This window comes from Octopus sinensis, linkage group LG1 (assembly GCF_006345805.1).
Source record: "Octopus sinensis linkage group LG1, ASM634580v1, whole genome shotgun sequence".
In the NCBI taxonomy this organism is placed as follows: domain Eukaryota; kingdom Metazoa; phylum Mollusca; class Cephalopoda; order Octopoda; family Octopodidae; genus Octopus; species Octopus sinensis.
Genome location: NC_042997.1, coordinates 80,603,288 through 80,620,761, shown reverse-complemented (window position 1 = coordinate 80,620,761; position 17,474 = coordinate 80,603,288). Strand labels below are relative to the sequence as shown.

The window sequence follows — 17,474 nt, the reverse complement described above, 5'->3', positions numbered from 1 at the left end:
AGAGTGAGGTAGTGACTGTTACATGATGGGTGTTGGTAAGGAGATTAAAAGATTGGGATGAAAAAGAACTAGTGAGAGTGATACAAGAGAGTGATAGAACTAGAGCAAGAGGTGATAGAGAAGTGAGTAAATGGAGAGGGAGGAGGGATGTAATGAGTAACAGAAATGATATGAGTAATGTTATGGGGAAAAGGGAGTGCTGAAAGTGAGATTTATGGATATCAACAAGTGGTAAAGGAGAGAGTAATGTGTGTATGTGAGAGAGAGAGAGAGATTAATGGATACCATGAAGATCAGTGATAGTAAGAGAGTGTGAATAAGAGGAGTAATGGGAGAGAGAATGATGGGTAGCAATAGAAAAAGTTGGTGGTAAATTGGGATTGAATGCAAATAGAGCCAATACAATGCTATCTCTCGTTACACTGGTGGCATGATGGGAAAGAGCTAGAGTGACAGTAGAAAGATACATTGGTAAAATTGGAAGTAAGTAATTGATGAAAGAGTAATGAGGATTAGAGGAGGTTGGCAGATGGAGACTTAATATGAATAAAGTGATCAAGAAAAATCCATATATAAATATCATCCATCCTGATCTTCATCACCACCAACATTGCCCTTTTTTTTCTCTGTTTTTCCATGCTTGCTTAGATTAGGATATTTTTTTTTTTGACCAAGTGCAGCATTAATCATTTGGCTGGGTTTTCATACCTGTTTTAAAGATGATGATGTGACCAATACTTTTTGTATAGAATTTGGTAGGTATAAACTTTTTAAGAATGTCTACCTTTCTCTATGAATGATGTAAACATTAGTGAAAAACCAGTGCTCTTCAAACAAAATCCTCTGATTTGCAGACACTGATTTGTTGTTCTTGTTAAAAATGTAGTGAACCAGTAAGTGACCTACTGGAAACCTTTAACCTTTAAATTCATAATTTACAATATAGAATATTAAATAAATTTGTTAATCAAGTTGAATTATATACTGGTTAATGATTTTATTGGAAGTAGAATAAGCTATTTGTAATAATGGCTTTTAAATTGTACAGTCTAGTCCTAGTATAAATGTTAAATTTTAGGTGCATAACTTTCTTTTTTATTTTATTACTGCTCCTAGGCAAACTGAGGCTGAATTCCAGCCTGATGAATTCCTTAGGTTCAGAAAGAGCTGACAATTTTTTTTTCACTTTGAATATTTTGAAATTTTTCAAACAGTAATGAACATGTTTGTATTTTAAGATCTTTTCTGTGTGACTGCACCTGTGGAAATTTCAAAGTTTAGTGAAAATTTTAAAATTTGGTATATCAATGTAATTTTTCATGCAGAATCTCAGGGGATATTTAACTTTTTCCAGAAATTTTTTTTGAAATAGTTACAGAAGTTTAAAGTTCATCATTTTTACTCAGTCAGAAAACAGGATTTGGAAGTTGTCATTTTGTGCATGGCAGCAAGTGTTGTCAACTGTAAACAAATGAAATATTGGTGGAGTTCTGCTTTACGCACACCATATTACCCCTCGTAACTTCATTTTTTGGGGGGAATTTTCAGAAATTTATTTTGTGAATTTGTATTCTACCCATGGGAATTCATATGATTATGCAAAAAAGAAAAAAAAGTTGGTGTGTGATTTAAGGCCTATTTAGCGATTATTTTTAGCATATCTCACAGCCACCATTTAATAAGCACTAAACGACCACATAAGTAAGCAGCTTGGTAACAACTTGGCTTGTTACTATGGAAACAAGCATCTATATGCCTGTGGCTTGCGGTTGGCTAAAATTACCCAGAATTTGCAAACTTTAAAAGCTATTAACTCTTTATTTACTGATTTATGACAAAAATGAATTTCATGTCAATGATTAACATACAAGACTATATCATTACACCAAATATGAAATCAATTGGAACAGAAATTGAAAAGAGGCAGCCAATCAGAAAAGATCTGTATTTTAAGATTGCAACAATTGAAGACTTCACTCATTTTACACTTAAAATTCCTGGTATGGTTAGCCCTTTAGCATTTAAAACTCATTATATCAGGCTCAAATATTCTACCTGTTTTATGTTCAAGCTGACCACATTAGACCTCTCACACCTACCCTACAATATTGTTCTAGAAATGGATGATCGCATCATCAAAATTTTACAGCTCTAAGGTAGTGCATGATAATTCAAAGCAGTGCTAATGAATAACCGTCACATTTGATAGAGTAATCTGAATACTGAAGGTTTAATATTTATATTGAAATGATAGTTAAGTAATTGATTTTTTTTCTTTTTGGTACTGCTGTAGTTTTACAACTAGATTGTCTTTATCATCAGGAAAGTTTATTTGAAATAAAGTAAAGCATTTAAAATTTAGCTGGTTGATGTTTTTTTTAATGCAATTTGATTTCAAAATAACTATCAGGCACATTCTTGCCCACATATCTTTGTAATTGAATAGTCATAGGTTTGTTCTTTCCATTTTTTTATAAAGTGAAACTGCAATCTTTTCAGATATTTATAGTTTGTTTTGATTTTAGGATTTCAAGTTTACAATAACATGATAGTTTTTCAAAATGAACATGATAGTTTTCCAAAATGATATATAGGTGTCAGGTAATAAAAAATAATTGGGAAAAAACATTTGGTCTAATATATTTGTCTGTATTGAGAGAAAAAAAAATACAGATTTGATATATTTTCAGTTTTGATATTTAAACCTACTTATTAATTGCCTTTAGCCTAAAATAGAGTTTAGCTGATAAATTTAATAACAATGTCGGAGATATGTCATGTTTTCCTGTAAACTAAATAATTTATTTGTAACTTTTCAATGTCAGTGATCATCAGACAGTTTGTAGGATCTATAATTCTTCAAATAATAGATACAAGAAGGAAATCACTAGTGACTTCTTTCTGTTATTTTATGCTTGTAATCTTTAACTTTGTAATTCATTGTTATCTAGTTTTCATTAATGACATCAGTTTGCAGTACTCCAAATGAAATGTTTTTGATTGAATGAAATAATTGTAAGATTAAGGAAAAAAAAAATGAAAACAGTAATTAAAATATTTATATCCCTAGCTTTTATAAACATAGCTTTAATTACCAGCTCAATTTCTGAAGCAGGTATACTGATGAGAGTAAATAGTGAAGTACTCTACCATACAATGTCATTCTAAAGATAAACAGCCACATCATCAAGATATCAAAACTGCAAGTAATGCATGATTAATTCAAAACAGTGGGAATAAATAAGAATTACAATTGATTTTATACATGAATTTTAAAACATCTATAGAAGAACAGTCATGCCCTATTTCTTTCTAATGTCTTAGATGAGGAAGGGCACTGCCCATGACCTTTTCCAGGGCTTTGTCTAATACCCATACAATTTACAAGGAGACTCTTGAAATAATGACATGCAATTATATACCAAGAAGTTTCGAGCATTTTGTTAGCAACTTTCTAACACGTTGCAAAATGGATACAGAGTCCTGGGAAGATTGCAATCTCAGATGCATTCTGCGTAAAACCTAGCAATTAAAATCATGATTCTGCATTTTATGTGCGTATTACTCAACAAGCAACAATGGATTAAATCCCAGATATCTATCATTAATCTTTAAGGTTCAGCCTTTCAATTGTGAACTGAAATAAAAACATTCCAATCCTTGAAATTCAATGAACTCAGCTGTTCAATATCCCCCTTTAAAACATAAAAGATATGTGTGGAATAAATGTGAATACATTCAGATTAAATTTAGATAGTGTACTGTTTATTATTCCAGATGAGTATGCATCGTACTCAAGAAACACATTTAAGGGTTTACACTCCCTCTCACACCAAACCAGAAGATAAAGTGGGGAACCAGTGACACCTGTGTCTTTATGTAAGAAAAGGTGAACAATTACATCATCGAAAAGCTACAAGATGATACTTGATTAATTCAAAACTATTTTGAACACAAACCTGCTTGATCAGAGCTCGCACAGGGCTAAAATAACTAGTCAACCCCTAGAGTGATGACAGGCAAAGAAAACACTATTATTCCAACTCAAAACACTTTCTTACTAGATGTAGAGGCCCAGAGTTATAGTTATAGAAAAAAAAATGTTTCTAATTTAAAAAAAAAAAGTGTGATATTCTTGTCTTTCACATTAGCAGCACATGGGAAATGGAAATTGCTTCAACTTTGAATTGAAACTGAGTCATCCACAAAAGGATGAATGGTAAAGTTGACCTCAGCAGAATTTGAAATTTGAACTCAGAAATTAAAGACAGATGAAATGTTGTTAAGCATCTTGTTTTGTGTGTTAATGGTTCTTCCACCTTGGCATCTTAATAATAATAATAATAATAATAATAATAATAATAATTTCAAATTTTGGCACAAAGTCAACAATTTGGGGGAAGCGAGCTAGTCGATAACATCAACCCCAATGCTCAACTGGTAACATTTTACCAACTCTGAAAGGATGAAAGGCAAAGTCGACAATAATAATATCTCTTATAAAAGCAAAAATATGTAATCTTCAAGGATTGAAGTTATGTTGTTAATGTTTTCCATAAGAATCAATACAAAGTGATAAACAAACATGTACACTTGAAACTGAGTACTTACATGTAAGAAACATACTGGCTAAGTGGAGATGAGTTCAGATTCACTACAGTTGCTTCTTATTTTTACATGCTTTTGTTCTCGTAAATCTCCAGGATTCTCCATCAGATTCATCAGGAACCTGGAACTTTGTATCAGTCCATAAAAGCCACATTAGAAGACTTAGAAGACATTTACATACATTCTGTACACGTCAGTTTGACATACAGGTGTGTTAGGTAGTTAAATAAAACGACAGGGAATTTATGTTATGTCAGAAAGGTTCACGTGGCTAAAAATATATCAGGAGGAAATTCTGATATACAAGCAAACCAAGATACACACACACACACCTTGATCAATCAAATAATATTCAATATCAGCCTAAGGTATTAAGGATTTGAATTCACTGATATAATCAAAAACAGCAGGAAGCTTTTTGTCTATATTATGAGTTTCTCTTTTATCCCTGCAATGTCAGTCTGAAGTGAATTTATCCTTCCCTCTGCTGATATGAAAATGAGTTATTTGGAATTATAATTATATTAGTTCTAATGCAGAGATAACATGCAAGATATTTTTTTTACTTATTATCCAGATTTTTTGATCTTCCAATAGTTTCTAAAAGATGCTATCTTTATATAATGAATAAAATTTAATCAAACCTTTGATATTCCTAACTAACAAACAACAAGCTATCTACAAAACTGCTTATTTAGGTATAGATCACAGCAATTAAAATTTTGAGTAGTCCCATATTGCTTGTTACTGCTATTTGTCTGAGCATTACTTTTGTTGGAGAGAAAAAGTTGGGGTAAAGAAAAATAGACATCATTTGAAAAATTAATTATTCTTAATATACTTATAAGTCATTGAAAGTTAAGTGAACTAAGCAAAGCATTGTTGAAGAGGTATCACCTCTGTATCTTTACCTGTATTCCAGTGGCATATTCACCAAGCTAGGTGAAATTTAGAAGTGGGATCTTTGTGGTTTTCATCACTGTTTACAATTATCTTTAAAAAAAAATTTAATGTATCATATAAATGTAATTTTTGACACTGAATCCGAATTTGTTATTCATTTTATTCCAGAAAAATTTTGCAAAAATGTTACAGGTGTTCAATGTTTGATAATTTTCAGCCAATCAGAAAACAGTGCATTCACTGCCTCTTCCATCATCAGAGGGTGGGGGAGGCATTGGCATGTCAAAACATTGCTAGAAATAACTGTCAAAATATTAGAATATACACAAATGAAGTTAACATTAAAACATCCACGAGCAAATTAAATATTTAAAAGCTATGAACAAACAAACCCACAGGAGTTGCTAGAAATAACAGTCAAAAGATTGTTTAAAACAGACATTTATTAGTTAAAAAAATTCAAGAATGAAAGTTTGTAATACTCTAGAATTTTATAAAATAAACTAACTGGCCCTGTGCCATAAAAAATGACAACTAATTGTAGTATTTTATATATAAATATGGATGGTAAATCAAATTAATACACTTGTCAGTGTTCACATACATTCACATGCACACACATACACACTTGGAGTTGAAATGCTGTTTGATTTTTCTTTTCAGTGTTGAATGTTCACCATCCCACCACTTTGCCATCACTTCTTTCCTTATTCACCTATCACCCTTCCTTTCTCATTCATATACTCTGATGAAGAAAAAGACGTGTATTATTGTAATAGATTATCTTTCTCATATCTCCTCCGTTTCCTTGTGCGCATGTGCAGTGTCTTCGGTTACTATGGAAACAGTTTTTTTTTTACCATGGTGATGTGTAAAATACTCGCTTCTGAATGGCTAAAATACCCAAATTTTGCAAAATTAAAGGCTAATAACTTATTAATTATGGATATATATGAAACATGAATTTCATTATCATAATTAGTATACAAAACTTAATCCACACACCAAATTTGAAAACAATTGGAACAAAATTGTAAACAGTGATGAAAACCACAAAGATCCTAGAAGTGTGAGAGACGATGTACTAAAATCAGTCATCTCTACTGGAATAGGTGTAGTATAAAAAATTATTTTGTCACTTATGAAATTAGCTGAACATGTTGAATATTCAAAACAACAATAAAGAAAAGTGTTATTTTCTCTCCCTTTAGCTACATAATTGGTTTGGTTTAATTGCCAATAAATAACTATGATAAAACCAACTTTTAGATGTCCGATTCATTAAAGAAATATGCTTCCTGATAATAAAAAGAAGCAACTAATTTCTGATGAGTAAGCTTTAAAATGATTATTGAACCATATCTAAATAGGTGTTAACATTTATTGCTGCTTGGCAGACCTTGGGAGGATTTTAAATATTATTTTGCTTCAGAGGTGAATGACACACATTGTAGACAAAAATGGTGTTCTGAGTAAACTTCTTTGTTGTAGTGGATACTCTGTTTTTGGGGAGGAGTTATAGCAGGTAGCAGAGGTAGGTGAACCGTGGGTTGAACAAAATAATTATATTGGATTAAAATCTTAAATTCATAAGAACTACCCAAGCCATGACTGCAAGTAAATATGTGGTAATATTATATGCATATGAAAGATGGTGAGCTAGCAGGATTGTTAGCACACTGGGGAAAATGCTTTGTGGCATTTCGTTCCTCTTTATGTTCAGCGTTCAAATTTTGTTAAGGTCAATTTTGCCTTTTATCCTTTTAAGGCTTATAAAGTAAGTACCAGTCAAGCACTAGAGTCAATGTAAATGATTTACCCCTTCCCTGGAATTGCTGGGCTTGTGCCAAAATTTGAAATCAATTTTATATGCCTATGAATATCACTGGTATGGCAAAAACAAGTGTTAGAATAAATGTATTTTAGTATTTAGTTTTATCTTTCTATGTTATGTGTTCAAATTCTGAGAATAAAGACAGTAATGTACTTGGGTCATTTCATTTGCTATGGTTGTTCCCAAAAATTAAGGTGGCTGTGTTAAGTGGGTCACATTAAAGTGGTATGCAGTTAATTTATTAAATATCACCCCCCCCCCAAAAAAAAAATAAACAGAGGTCATTGCAGTAATAATAAAAGAAGCAGAGAGAAGAGTTGGTGTGTCTGGAAATTATAGTTGTAGAGTATGCATGAATGAAGCTTTGCCAATCAGCTAAATGACTGTTCTCTTTGATGTAATCGTGGTTGTTTGTACATGCAGAAACAACACTGTCCTCAAGAACACTACACACAGCCTGGTCCAGGAATTGAACTCACTACCTCATGATTGTGAGCCCAATGTTCTAACCACTGGCCCATGTGCCTTATAAGGTCAGTGAATTATATATATATATATGAAAAAAAAAAAAACTCAAGAAGTCATAGTACTAAGTTAAAATCCAGCTAATTAGTCAATAGATTAAGTACCAATATTATCTTGGTATCAATTCAATTGTTCCGAAATATTTGCCCTTCAATGTCTTTCTATGTATCTAATGTAAAGAATCAATAATATTACTGCCACCAACAGATAAATTATAAAATAGTGTCTCCTATTACTATGCATTCATTTTACCAGCCACCATACCTCTAAATTCAAAGCCTTTGATACACACCCAGATTTATACACACACACAACTATATTATATATGAATGCTATGCAGTATTTTATTAGAAATTAATAAGTTCAAGTTTTATGTGATGTTTTCTTACAACACTTGTTGCTGGGAGGATATGTTATTGCAAATGAATATTTCTTGAATAGTGTAAGATTTCATGAGAAATAGTACTGAAAAGTTCAAAAGGAAATTTGTGTGTATATAGTGAGTGGAACAATTAATTCTAGCCACAGTTTAACTATAAAACTATATAATAGATAAATTAATGAAATTGATTATGTTGTTCTGGTTGTAAGTGAGAGTTGAGAAAGAGGAGTAGAATATGTAAAGAAAAAAAGCCTTTTTATCAGGCCATCAGTTTAATAATATTAATAATAATAATAATAATAATAATAATAATAATAACAACAATCAGTTCTTCACTACTACATCATATACTTTGAACTATATTACTCTAAGGAAATCCTTTTGTTTTTTTAATCTAGTTTCTATGTTGGTGTAAATTCTCTCGTCCCCTCCCTCTTACTCTCCCTTCTCTCTCACGCACTCACTTGTACACAGAGGCAAGAAACGAGATAAATATAAAGAAAAACAATATGGGTCTGTGTAGGTATTTACTCCACCTAGTTAATTAAAAAAAAAGAAACAGAAAGAAGCAAAACAATGCAGTAGTAATAAGAAAGATAGAGAACTTAAAGTACATCTAAGTGTAATAATATCTATTAGTTGATGGAAACTCTGACTGCCTATCAGGATTTGGAACAGCTTGTGAAAGCTAAGTTTCTAATGAGCTGGAACTGAAATATCTCAACTTGTACTGATGATTCAGTAGCAATTAGCATTTTTTAAATATTTTCCTTTCATAGCAGTTTTTGATCTCTGAATGCTTGAAAGTTATGAAAGTTTTAGATCATGATGCAAACATTTATACATTAATGATATTAGCTTATTTTATTTACTTACCTTTTTAAAATCAGTTGTTCGCTCTCACCTTTAACTTACAACAGTGAAATAATTAAAACAATGAGTGAACCTCTAAATATGCAGAAATAGTGGATCTTTTTCCTTTTCTTCCAGCCACTTGAAGATTTTTCAATTCTCAATAGACTGTCTTCAAATTTTCCATGCATATGGAAAATTTTTTTTTGAAAACTTAATAATTAACAAGATAGAAATATTTAGTTATATATTTTTAGCCAATGAAATGAGCCATAATTGCCATGGCAAGAAACAGACTATTGTTGAAGAAAGGGAATCTTGAAAATTGTATAGGTTTTTTTTAAAAAAAAGAATTTAACTAAAGCAAACAAACAAAAAGTGAAATTGAAAGAAAGTGCTGATGGAGTAATATTTTTGACCTGCTGCTAGAAATAACAGCCAGAATGAAACAAGGACTTATAGGCTGTTAAAAAAAAAAAACAGTGTAATGAAATGTTATGAAATTAAACTAAATTGAGATATGTAGTGCAGTATCTTTTGAAGGGGTTAGGTGTTCTATGATGAAATTGGTATCCTAGTACCTCAGGAACATGCAAGTATGCACACCACAGGTCATTGTAAATACTTGTTCCTGACAATTGATTAACAAATCCAATCTTTGAGTGTATTACAATCTTAAGAAGGTACAGCTAAAAATACAGAACTGTAAATGCTTCTAATTTATTATAAACTAGCAGCATAGCCCGGCGTTGCCCGGGTATGTAAGAGCCCCTAGTAGACAACGACTAAACCCAATCTAGTCCTTTCCCTCTGGGGAACGAAGGCACATGTGTAGGTTGCAATGTCTTCTCTTCACTCGAATACTTCTGTGTATAGAATGTTCCTAGCTGTCCCTTTGGGTGAAAACATGAAAACATCATTGTGCCTCCCAACGCTTGAACAGCCCACGTACAGCCCAGAAAATGTGTTGCATATAAAAAGGTTAGATTCTCGACCCCATGTCGAATTTATCGATTTTTTCAGAACTGGGGGAACTTTTCAAAATTTTCGCTGCGTTAGTTTCGAATTATGACATTGGGCTATGTGTGTCTCAAGTTTCATCAGAATCGGTTGAAAGCCGTGGTCAGGGTGAGGGTACAACCTGACAGACAAACTGCCGTTTATATAGAGTGAGATGAGATGAGATTTTCCAAAATAATAACTGCTATATTCAATCATTAGCATGCAAAACTATGCCAACAGTACAGATTCTGAAAATTTTCAGATTAAGATTTGTAGGTGGAAGAAAATGAAACAGATCCATAATAGCAGCTAAATCTCTTTTGAATTAACTTTATTCCCCTGAATGGTTGAAGGTACATTAAATGAATGCAATCTTAGATACATGATGTCTGAAAGAACAAAGTGGTCTTTGTTGGACCATCTTTGAATTTGGGCTGTTCAGTCAGGGCTAGTCAACTGGATATTTTAAAGAACACATTAATTAATGTAGGCACATTATGTCTGGAAGATGACTGGTTGGTCATGCTGGAATGCTTGTTAGCATAGGTCTGTACAATCATGGATAACAGGGAGTTTACAAAATGCATGTTATACACTTAAAATGTTAAATCGAATACTTGTTATTTAGCCCCAGAATAATACATGTGACCAAAAGTATTCAAGCTATGACCATATTGTAATTTTGTGTATATTGGGACTGCATTGTTCAATGTATTCATCTTTCTTTAAAACAGTAGAATGTGATTTGAGGTAACACAGCTGCTATTTCTATCAAGTCAAGTTACCACACAGGTTCCATTGTTGGTTCATTCAGACACTTGTAGATGTTTTTTTTTTTTTTTTTACTACACCCATGCTGGGCACTACTTTTAATCAATACATATCCAGCCTTGTATTTCTATCAGTCTGAAGGAAGCCTTTGACATCTAATCTTTGACATCTAATCCGAGGAGTTGTCAACAAATGAAACAATCTGCCAGGGTACAGTGAAGCTTTCTAATATTTAAATGTATGTCAGCCTGATACTTATTTTATAAATTGTCTTGATATACTAGATTATAAATTGGTGTACACACAGTTAACTAGAAAGGTAAATGGATCTCTGTTGGTGTTAGTGATTGAGTATTTCAAATATTTGGTCAATTGAGTTACTTAATGAATTATAGTGTATATGACTGATTATTCCACAAACATTTGTTCTTTTTAACATAAACTCCAGGCACAATCAGCACGGAACTTTGAATTGTATTTAGTCTATGCAATAGGATTCTGTACAATATCTGTCTATTTGACCCTCGAGCATTTAGATTTCTTTGTCAAATGTATTGTTTATTTATTCACATTGTTTTAAATTAATCAAGATTTCAATGCTGTGTTTGTATATTTTTTGAGTGATATTGCAGTGCAGGTGTGAGAAGTTGAACCTGGCCAGGTTTAACATAAAACCGATAGAATATTTGGGCTGGGGGATATGACCAGATTAAATGCTAAAGAGTTGACTTTATTCACAAGGCTTTGATCCAAAACTATGACAAAACACTCTTGCCCAAGACACTATGAAAAATGGAATCAGACTCAAGGTGGCATGATTGTGAGGTGAACTTCTTAACCACAGACATACAGGCACACACACACACACACACCACACACACACACACACACATGAGAGAGAGAGAGGGAAAGAAAAGCTTCTATACAATATCTGTTTACCGAATTTCACTTAAGGGATTGGTCAGTCTGGTTTTTAAGTAAGCTTGTTGACCACTTGGCTATGCCTATACCTATTATCCACATTTTGATATCAATGTAGAAGCCTTTGTCAGTGACTATTTTAAACCTACCGTATTTGACGGCATATTAGACGCACTGGCATATTAGACACACCCTCATTTCAGCAGGTCAAATTCAGGAAAAAAAGTTTTAAGTGTATTTAAGCATATATTGTTGAAAGTAGTCTAGCAGCTCATTACAAAAGCAGAAAACATTGCTGTATAAAAGCAAGCATACAAAAGGAAAGCATACAAATTACAATAGTAATCATCTTTAATCATCTTTTTAACCAGAAAACTCTTCATCATCTTCTACACCAGAAAAGTCTTCATCATCTTCAAAACAAGGAACATCTTCATCACTACTGCTGAAATCACTGTCTTCAAATAATGCATCATCTTCTGTGCCATCAAGGGCATTGCTAATGCCACACTTCTTAAAAGCCTTCACAGTGATTTCAGGCCTAACATCATCCCAAGATTTCTTCAGCCACTCACACACTTCAGCAATGGTGGACCGCTTCATTCTTCCTGTGAGGTGTGAGGGCATGATGTGGCTCTGCCATCCACTTGTTCCAATGTTCACGCATGTTCTGCTTAAATGGCTTATTCACAGACACATCTAAAGGCTGCAATTGGATCGTCAGTCCACCAGGAATGACAGCTAACTGCGTTTTCAATTCTCCCACCCTTTTTTTAATTGCTTCAGTTCTATGTGCTCTAAACTGATCCCAAACCAGAAGAGAAGGTTTTCTTAATAGTCCACCAGAACGCCATGACCATATATTTTGTAACCACAGTTTCATTCCATTTTCGTCCATCCAGCCTTTTTCGTGAACATGAACTAGTACACCTCTTGGAATTTTATCCTTAGGCTGAGTTTTTCTCTTAAATATCAAAAGAGGTGGCAGTTTTATGCCATCAGCACAACAGGCCAGAGCTACTGTATAGTGGGTCTTTTCGTGGCCAGTGGTTTTTATCGAAACCGTTTTAGACCCTTTGACACTCACAGTCCTGTTGGATGGTACATCAAATGTGAGTGGAACTTCGTCCATATTCCCTATTTGGCCCAGTTCAAAACAAGTTTTCTTTCTTGCATTTATAACAAATCTATGAAAATCTAATATTTTTTCTTCATAATCAGCAGGCATTTTTTGTGCAATGGATGTTTTTGTACGCATTGATAAACCCTTCCGTTTCATAAACCTGTAACACCAACCTTCTGTTCCTGCAAAGTTCTGTATCCCTCGTTGTTCTGCTACTCTCATGGCCTCGTGAATTATCATTTTGGTAGATACACTTCTCCCTGAGTTTCTCTCATCAAGCACCCACGTTTTTATATCATCCTCAAGTTCTGGCCAATGTGGGGCTGGGCAACGAAGGTTATGTTTACCTTTCTGTGCTCTCATCAGCTGCTCTTCTTGCTGTCGCCAGACACGTATCAATTTTTCTGTAGGTGGTGGCCCAAAAACCCTTGCTGCTGCTCTATTTCCATGCTCCTTGGCATAATCTACCACTCGTAGTTTGTAGGAGATTTTGTAGCTTGATCTTTTTGCTGCCATAGCCGTGAGGGTGCTTGTACTGTTGTAGTGTGTTTTGTTATGATCATAAACTTTGTTGTACCAAGATATCCAACCTACCTCCGTATATACACGAACTCACAATGATCATGTGCATTCCGTAGTTTTACTCCTCACCGTCAGATGGCATCGAGTTAGGGTTCCGATCAGCTGATATTAGTAAACATGTGTCATGGATCGCAGCCTAACAATTTACGGTAGATTGCTTTAATTTTTACGATAATTCGTATTTTAAAGTAATAATACTGGTAATAATAATAATAATAATACTAGCAATAAAATAATGATGCATGAGTACGGAAAATATCATTAAGGCGTTAGCGTAGGTAGAAATACTTATCGTAAGCTAGGTTAGTGAGCGTCTGGGAGAAGATTAGCCCACGGGAGGGTCTTGACTTCGCATATTAGACGCAGGGCGATTTTTTGAGCCAAATTTTTTGGAAAAAAGTGCGTCTTATATGCCGTCAAATACGGTATATTCATTTTACATAAATTTCTTGTTTTTCCCCACCATGATATAGGCAGGAAGGATGAATTTTGGTTTTAACATAGGCATTTGCATAGATAAAGTTCATTAGCTTTTACAGTTGTGTGCCATTCCAGCTGCTAATTAATCGACCATTAACCATGAAACAGGAGTGGAATCTATGGTCAACCTATCTTACTGTGGGGACCTGAATTATTTATCATGGTTTGAATATGAACCAAATGTTTGTTGAAAGGTTTGAACTCAGAACTCACAGTAATTAATACTTTTTCCTGTACTTTCATCAGTAGAGAAACCAAGAGTTATACACATAGGAGATGCTAGAATGACATTTTCTGTGTTCAGTCTCTTAGAAATCAAATCAAATATAAGATAGCAATGGCTTGAAAGCTAATCTAAATGATAATAAAGCACCACTATTACTATGAAATTTGCCATATGAAGCTCTTTCAATAGATCTTTATCAAGTGTTCAGCTGACTGTTGCCTGTTGCCATGCCATCATTTTCAGAGCCACGTTTACTAATTATGTAACTAACCAACTTTGCACATAAATATTTAAATCACTACTGAAAAAGACAAGGAAAATAATTTTCCTGATTATTTTACATCTGATAAAATGTTATGGTCTGCAATTTTTGATATTTTCATGAATAAAGCCCTTGTTAGCTAAAAATATTGTTGGTCTTCTGGCAATAAGAGTGACCATTTTTATATGATTAGTAACATGGCATACGTCCTTGACTAAAATATTCAACTGAAATGCCTGTTTATCCCAGCAAGAAGTACAATCCCCCACTATAAGTACTGGTAAAGGAGTCATATTGTTTGATATTTTGTTTGGTTAGCTTACTGGTATGAACTTATTTAATTTCTAAACAAACTCTGGAATATACTGGTTTCCTTTCTAGGACATGATGTTTCTCAACTTAGATATAAGCTTCAACATATTCTAATACTTTGTGCTTTCAGTGATATATTGAAAGCAAACAGGATAATAAACTGATGGTTATTGTTGATTATATTAATGTCAGTACTTTACTATTGCTTATTCTATGTACCCCAGAATTTATAGAAGGTAAAGTTAATCTTGTTGGCATTTCAAATCAGAATATAAAGGAATATTAGCAGATGACTACTGTGAAGTCAGTGTATATAACCTATGCATTTCATTCTACCATTCTACAGGGTGGGAAAGCAAAATTTGCATTAAAAGTTATGCTAATGTTTCACAGCAACCTCTACACCAGATGATATGAAACCTAATGAAGAACGAAGACTACATTGTCAGCTAAATAATAAACTCATTTTTTTTGCAGAAATATTGGAGAATATGACTGTACAGGAAGACAAAGAGTATATGATTTGGTTTGTGCATAAGTCGATGTGCAGGGGATCTCAAACATAGTCAGAGTATCCTTACGCACAGTTTATTACACCAAGAAGAGAATGGACATGAGCAATAGCTTTCAGAGGAAGTCTGGCAGCAGTGGGGCCAACAAGAAATGGAACTGAGACTTCATCAACACCCTCAAGTTCAAAATTTCAATAGACGCAACCACATCCATAAGGAAGTTAGCTTTTGAACTTGAAGTGGACCCCAAAGCCATCAGGACAACTGTGAATGATGACTTAGAGTCAACAGCTGACATTAGGTGCACCTTCAGAACAAAACATCCAGCCCAGGTCCTGGCCTTCGGTGTTGTGGCCTCTGATGGAAGAAAGCTGTCCATCTACTTCTACTAAGCCTGGAGAAAAGGTGGGTGCTGACACTTGCTACAAGATGCTAAGGTACCATTTCTTGTCATGGCTCAAAGTCAACTATCCAGAGGGCAACTATGTGTGTGCCCAGGATGGTGCTCCCAGCCATGCTGCCAAGAAGGTACAGAATTTCTGCAAATCCAGCTTTGCTGCTTTCTGGTCTGCAAACTTCTGGCCTTCTTCCAGCCCAGATCTCAATCTTCTGGACTATGCTGCATGGGGTATTTTCGAGCATGTCACCAACAAAACCTCCTACCCCAACATCAACTCTCTGAAGGCTGCCATCAATGAGGAGTGGGCCAGGATGTCCAGTGACTTTGTGGTGAAGAATTGTGCGGGGTTCTGGGGCTGTGTGGAAACTAATTGCAAACAATGGAAGCTGCATAGAATAAATTATTCGTTTTGTAATTGTATATAAATGTTATTAACCTCTTTTTGAATTACTAAACCTATTGATGCACAATGAGAGAGTTTCAAATGTTACAGCAATTTTGCAAGTTTTGCTTCCCCACCCTGTACTACCTCAAGGTAGCTTGAGCTAGAAATCTCGCCTTAGGGTGCAACAGAATTTCAGCAACAGGCTTTGAATATCTGAACAACTTAAGTTATCAAAATGATTTCACTTAAATGCTTAATGGAATTGAATTAAGAAGAATTAGATGTAATATCCTGTCAGTTCACTCCTTGAATACCAAATCAAGCATTTAATAAAACATTTACCATGTTTTAGTATTAAATATTGCAATTTTTTTACAGTTGAAAGGCCCTTTTATTGCTCATTTCAAGATTGCATTATTTGAGCTTTTATTTGTTGGCCATCCCTATTTTGTATAACGAAATCTTTATTTTCCTGTAGATTTTAGTGTTTGACCTTATGATTTATTTAGAATAATTATTATTTTAAAATAAAGGTAAAACAAAATCTCTGCACGAGTTTTCCTTTGTTGACAATTAATACAAATAATAATAGTAGTTGTTACATATTAATTAAAATATATGTTGATAAGGGATGTATAAATGTAAATAGCTGTGCACTTAGTTGGATGAATGTATTTAACTACATCTGTTTACAGAAAACAGTGCTTGATTGTCATTATCCAGATTGTACTAAAATATTTAACCTTTTCATTCTCTTTCCTTTCGAGTAGAGGGTGAGTGGTGGTGTGTGTGTGTACACACACCTGTTTCTGTCTATATATGCCAAGAGTATGTACTTGCTTGAGCAGGTGTACCTTTGTGTGAACACACATGGACTATGTATGAGGGGTTTCTTATTAAGTATCATTTAACCCTTTAACATTCACATTAGCCTCTCAAAGGTATTGCTTATGCATTCACATTGTTTTAAATTAAGCATACATTATCTTGTAGCTTTGAGATTTTGATGAGGTAACTGTTAATTTTTGAATGATATTGTGTGGTTGGTGTGAGAGGCCAGATCTGTTTGAGCATAAAACGAGTAGAATCTTTTGGCCGGATATGGCTGAATTAATGTTAAAGGGTTAAATATACTGGGTGGAGTGGTCTTTTTTAGAGTTTTAAAGAGAAACCCTTGGTCTTGATTTAGCTGAACTTGTTAATTTTCATATTGTACTAAATTCCACAACTATTCCATTGATATATTTTTTAAAAAATCATATAAATGAAAATACTTTTTCTTTTTAATATCTCATCTCCCTAGAATTTTCAATACTGTGTTCATTTCCACTTTATGATGAATGATTTTGATTTAAATACTTCTCAGATCCTCTCACAAATCAAAATAGTGCTTA

General features: G+C 33.6%; 1 protein-coding gene across 17 annotated transcripts in view; it reads left to right on the top strand.

Moving 5' to 3' along the window:
- The window catches only part of LOC115209152 (polypeptide N-acetylgalactosaminyltransferase 1), a 612,460-nt gene that overhangs the window by 172,329 nt on the left and 422,657 nt on the right, over positions 1-17,474 (top strand). The window contains exon 3 of one of the 17 annotated variants that reach the window (XM_036502210.1): positions 7,769-7,878. The exons of the other annotated variants lie outside the window; for them this stretch is intronic. The gene's annotated coding sequence lies outside the window, so the exon portion shown is untranslated. The remainder of the gene's footprint in view (positions 1-7,768; positions 7,879-17,474) is intronic. 17 annotated transcript variants of the gene reach the window in all.